The following is a 6,443-nucleotide window of genomic DNA, read 5'->3' as shown; positions in this document are numbered from 1 at the left end:
ACAAAACTTGTTGTTTGTCTCTTGCAACTTTCAGAGCTTTCTCTTTGTCATTCACATTTGATGGGTAATCAGTATATGACAGTGTATTTTTCTTCATTGTTTATTCTGTTAGGTATTTTCTGAGTTTCTTGGTTGTGTATATATATGTCATTTGGTAATTTTTGGACGTTCTATGCCATTGTTTTGTTTTTTATTATTACTCCTGCCCCATTCTCTCTTTCTTCTCTTTCTAGGACTACCCTAATGTGTATATTGGCACACTTGATGGGGTCCCACAGCTGTCTTAGGCTATTGTTTTGTTTTAATCTTCTCCTCAGTCTGATTCATTTCAAGTGTTTTGTCTTCAATTTCACTGATTCTTTCTTCTTCTCTGATATAATTCTTTCCATCAGTCCAGTGATATACTTCAGTTCACAATGGTAATGATAAACCGAATAAAATTTGGAATCTGAAAGCATGTGTGCTTGTCACAGCTACATGGTTGAAAGTTGTGTGTGATGTTAGGTTTTCTATCTACTGTTTATTTCTCTTTAAGACAGCAATATACCTGAATGACCATGAAGAAAATGAGGAATAAGTAGACTAATAAAATATACAAATCAATAACTATATAGTATATTTCTCTTATATTTTGTTTATAAATGTAGGATACTCACATAACTGAATTATCACCAAATTTCTTTATTTTTATAATGACCAGATATTTGCCTTCAAAATTAGTAAGATAACTAGGTCACTAAAAATATATGTGACCAGAGCCTGGAGCCAAGTACTCAGTCTCTTAACCTAACTGTAGTATAAATTTTATGTGGTTAGTAATATGCACAGCAACATTCTATCTGGTATAAATACAGTGATTCACATAATAACTAAAATAACTAGCAGCTATAAAGTTGGGTTTAATGATGATCTACCTTTTCATGTACCCAAATAGTATAATTTTTACAAATATTTACACACACACACTTAAACACACACATACATACACACATATTGGAGACCAAAAGAAATTTAGTGAGGTATGACCAAGTCAACATTAACACACATTAAGAGAACTCAGAACTCATAAAAGAAAGTCTGCAATTCTTCAAGATTTAATAATGATAGGTAAACTTTTAGAAATTAATTTAAAAATGCTTCAAAAATACCATATTAATAGATATAAAAAAACTTCAGATGTATGGCACTCAACATTGAAACTTAGCAAATTTTATGGAATAGGAGAAAAATAACAAAGCTGCAAGGTATTTAGTCCATGCTGCAGGAATGAAATTTTGTACATATTGTTTAATTTCTCCCTCACCCTCATAGCAACTCTCACAGCCAGTACATGCTGCAGCTAAGATACAATTACTGGTCCCCTTTCATTTGAAAGACCCCTTCAAAACATACATTGCATCCAATTATTCCATGGCTTTACTCAGCAATCACCCTTTCCCCAAATGATTAAATAAAACAAAGCATGATCCTTTAAGTATGTGGACATTTTAAAAAATATTTTTGAAAACAAGAGAAAAAGACTATTAACCAAAGAGACTTCCATTAAGAGTTTATGAAACAAATAACAATTGGCAATGGCTTTTAGATTATATAGCTAGCAAAATAAGGTTAAGAAAATAATTGAATATTTTTCTTCCCGTCATTGAAAAGAAAGTGAAGGGGAGTAGAGGAGGAGAATGCATGAAAAGAAGGAATGGACAGCCATCAATGGATCAAGGCAAGCTTTATTAGAGAGTTTGAGAAGGATGGCCTGAGGAGCAGTCAAGCTGACTGAACCAAGATCTGTGCAAAGGGGAGGGAGACTGGCATATTTATAGAGCAGTGTTCATTGAAATTAAGAAAAATAAAACAAAAAACAAAAGAACAATGCCTTTTGTGGTTACACATCTGTGGTTAACCATTTGGTATGCTTTAGTAATTGTTAGGAACAGGCAGTTGGGGCTGTCCAGTTTGCCAGGGTGGGTGAAGATCAATCAGTCATGACAGGTTAGGTCAGTTTGTTAGTTCCATCATTCCAGACTCTGGAGGAGTGTAAGAAGGAAACGAGGCAATATTGTCGTATCTGGCCACTTCCTGCTGACCGGGGGGCAGGGGCATAATGGGTTGAGGTCTTTGGCAAGCCAGGAGTAGTAACATTGCTTAAATATGATCCGGCATGTGGCTCAGGAGATGGCAGTGATTCATCTGGAAAAAGCTTTTGTAGGAGATTTACAAAGCAGGGAAGGAAAGAAAATTAATATAAATTAATATGACATATGAGGGGAGTTATAAGGGTTATGAACCAAGAAGGGAGATTACCTAGGGCCCATAAGGAGCTAGGCAAGGTTTGATCCTTGATTTTAGTAGCTAGGTCTCTAAGTCATTGGGCTCCATCTCAGACTAAGTGGATTGATTAGTATAAAAACAGCACTGCTCTTGAAGTAATGCACAGTTGCCTCCATGAGCAATTGTTAAGAGGTTGAGCCCACACTTGTTTTGTAAAACTACAGCAGCCAAGGAATCTACTTATTCCTGTAGAGGTATAAAATGTTTTAAGATAGGAGGCTTGAAGCCAGTTGTTGTGAAAGTTGGTAAAGCGGCATATGACACACCTGGTTCTGCTGTTTCCATACTTACCCCAGAGAGGACACAAGGCATGGCTAGTAGAGGAATTAACTATATGGCTCTTTTGATTTTGGGGGTGTGTTTTGGACCAGGTTTGTGGGAATAGGGATTTCAGGGGGAACTAGGTTTATTTGGGGTGATAGAAAGGCTAGGGTGCAGGTTCATGTCCGGTTGGTGGGGAGACACACAAAGAGGCACTTGAACCACACACCCAGAAGAATCCAGATGTATAGGCTGGGAGAAACTTAATGTTGGAAAGTTGGAAGAATTTACCTGCTCCTTGGTGATTCATGTTTTCCCTGGTGTGCCAGAAGGAGACGGAGTGTCCAAGGGCCTTGGTTGTAAGGGGTTGAAATTTTGTTAAGGTTGTAATATTTGGAGAGGGGGTTTCTTGTTTCAGCATTAAGGTGTCAAGGTCGACAGAGTACCAAAGGTTTTCATGATCAGAAGTCTCCTACAAGTCTGGGTCAGTAGTTAGTTCCATCACTCATATATCAAAGTATAAAATACTATATGATTGAAGATTTCTTACCCATTAAGCTTTTCATGACCACTTATGTATACACAGTACTTCCTTACCGTTTCTTCAAAAAGGATTATCTTATTTTGAGTAGGCATAGCTCCTAGTGTTAAAGTAGTTCTATAGAGGAACATATCTTTTGTCCATTCTGGAAAATTGATAGTGAATCACTGAGCATGAACCTGGCAGAATAATGTTGTCTCATTCCTAACCTATGTTTGTACCTCCTTCTGAAAATCATATAAACAAGAAATTTGGATTTAAGGGATTATTTTGATCTAAATATTTCTTTTTGTTTTCTGGTATGCTGGAGTAGGCAGGGAAATACCAAAAAGCTCTGAATTATATCCAACTGCCTTGATCTCTGATAATGGTCATATAGCCCATATCTTCTGAACCTGTTGAGTGTAAAACCTTTGTGAGTAACCCTCATCGCTACCTAGTTATCCAGTTCTTCAACTTTAGATTCTTATAATCACTAACATAGACCCTCATGGCCGTTAATGAAAACCACCATTCAGGGTCTGCCTAAAACTAACCCATCCCAATTCCCAAATTATCTTGGTAACTGAGACAGGTGACCTAGGGCACACCTGGCATGCCTACAAGTCACCAGTACCTCATTCCACCCTTCTCCTACACATGTTCTGTGACTAACCATGTAATCAATCTGCACATGCTCAATAATCAAAACCCCCTTTCATTACATCATCTGGAGCCACACTGTTCATTATCCTAAACCCTGCCTACCTTTTCTCTAATAAAACTACCCAAAATCCAGCAGTTCAGGGAGACAGTCTTGGGCCTGCAACCGTCTGCTCACCTACTACCTATAAGAGTAGTAATTAATTATTTGTCTCTGTGAAACCCCAGCATTTCAGGAGTTGGTTATTGAGCATGTAGGGCAGAGGAATACATCGTTTTTGATTGGTACCAGTCACAATACATATCACATTGAAATATGGAAGAATTTAAAAATTGCAATTAAACTCTACATCATGGAATTTAAAATGCAAAAGAATTAATGGAACAAAATAGTATCCTGAAAATTAAATGTATCAGAGCATAAAAAGAAGCATGTGAATGATATAATAAGGTACAAGTAAGTCTCAAAACGGGGGCTTGAGCTTTTAAAGTCAACTAGGGGTCAGGCACATTTCAGGAGACCTAGGTTTCATGTTGAACTCACTATCCATTGGTCTCCTGACAATAAAGAGAATGGTTTAGCTCTAGGTGAATATAGGAGCAAAATGCCTCCTGATGTATGGTAATGTAAATTTCTTTCCAGGTTTCCTCCTGGCTATTGATTTATAAAGAGGGGGCACAGTGAGGGTGTGGCAGGTATCTCCTATAATGCAAATTGATGGATTTCTTCCCTAAAGCTGTGACCTATACATAACCTCTACAACTGAATACATTTTGGAAATGGATATTTTGTCTGGATTAGCTTTGTCAGCATCAGCAGGTGAATTTTGCCATTGGGCACAACTAATTAAATTAATTATATGAGGTTCAGCTAAGTGGGAGTCCATTAAACTTCCAGTTTCCCTACAGACAGTAATCTTAAAGCCATACCACCTGCCTAAGGGGACATAAGACAAAATAGGTGAAATCATCATTGAACCCCATCATGTAAACCCTATCCAGCTGACCAAAATTCCTTTTAATAGCCCAGTCTGGCCTGTAAGAAAGCCAGGCAGTTCATGGAGAATTATAGCAGATTATTAGGAAATAAATAAAATTGTGCTGCCTCTACATGCTTCTATAACACATGTTGCCCAATTCGAGAGTGTCAGATGCAGAAGACTTTCAACAGTAAGATAGATAGCAGAAAGATAGCAGTAATCAAATATAAGCCTTACAAATTTTAATGTTGTGACAGCCATGTGGATTGAACATTACCTTCTACCCCGAGGGTTATAGATGAGGCCTTTAGTATAGGCAAAGAAATACACAGGTATACCTATTATATTGGTCTCAATTATGGAAAGAAGCAGAAAGCAGATATAAGCTTCTAGAATGCCAACTCTGCCACATACAATGCCCTGCAAAAGAGACTTACAAAGATTCTTCCAGTAGTAGTCAATACTCTACTCCCATTACTGCTGGATCAGAGACATATTTAAGAAGACGGTGTGTCAGAGGTCAAACTAAGCAAACTTGGTAGATATATTTACAACAGTAAGGGAGTATAGCCAGTTGTCCTTTGAGTGCTAAACTAAATGCAATCTTGGAACCCAAGAAGTACAACATCCTTAATCTGCACTCCATTGATAACGTTGTAGTCAGACAGATGGTCTTTGCTTAGAACATAAAGAAAGGAATAGGGCTTGTCCTGGATGGTGCCTGGTGTCACGCTAGGTCAGTGGGCAATTCATTCACTGGGGCTACTGCAGTTCAGCCCAATGCTGACACCGACTGGATGGAAGATTATGTGTTGCAAAGCCATCAGTGGGCTGATCCATGAGCCACTTGGCTACTGCTGATGCATGAAGCCATTCCATAGCCATCTGTGCTGACACCTGGAGCATATACCAGGGCATGAATATGTGGCTGTCTCAGTGGGAGAGTCAACATTAGAGGGATCTAAATAAATGCTTGTGGGGACAGGAAATGTAGAAACAAATTGCAGCCTGTTTACGAGGAATGGAAGTGTTTGTTTTTCATATACCTGTGTGTATATCTCAAACTCCACTGGGAAATCAGCAAGCAAATCAACTAGTTTCTTTTAGAGCACTGGAGGGAGTGCTGGTGAACAACATTGCTACATGGCTGCACTGTATGCTGGGTCACAAAGGACAAAAGACCCTATGGTACTTCTCAAAGGAGATGGGACTGAAATTGAAATATTCAGTTATCATAACAGCTTGTAATCAGACCACACATACCAGATGCAATGACCTCAAACAGTGCCTCACTGACAAGAACAACTGGCATGAGCAAATCAGCCATGCACCAGAGAGAAAATGGATTATATCAGAACCTTACCAGTACCAGAAGGACAAAATGTCCTCTGGTATGTGTGGCCACAGCCACAGGCTTGATATAGGCCTTCCCAGCAAGGAGAGCAGCTCAGAAAGCCACCATCCAGGGTAATGTATGGACTCCCTGTCACTATCAACACTGACCAAGGAAACCACTTCACCAGCCATGAAGCACAAGACATTGAAGAGGAAAATGACATCAAATGGAATTTCCATCTACCCTACTATTGGATAGCTCCTGATATGGTGGAGTGGAAGAATGGAGCTATAAAACAACTGAAGTTGCAACACCTGTATACACCTTAAAAGGTTACACTAAGATGTTGCTACAAACC

This window comes from Tamandua tetradactyla, chromosome 11, assembly GCF_023851605.1.
Source record: "Tamandua tetradactyla isolate mTamTet1 chromosome 11, mTamTet1.pri, whole genome shotgun sequence".
Taxonomy (NCBI): domain Eukaryota; kingdom Metazoa; phylum Chordata; class Mammalia; order Pilosa; family Myrmecophagidae; genus Tamandua; species Tamandua tetradactyla.
Note: the sequence above shows the minus strand (reverse complement) of the source record.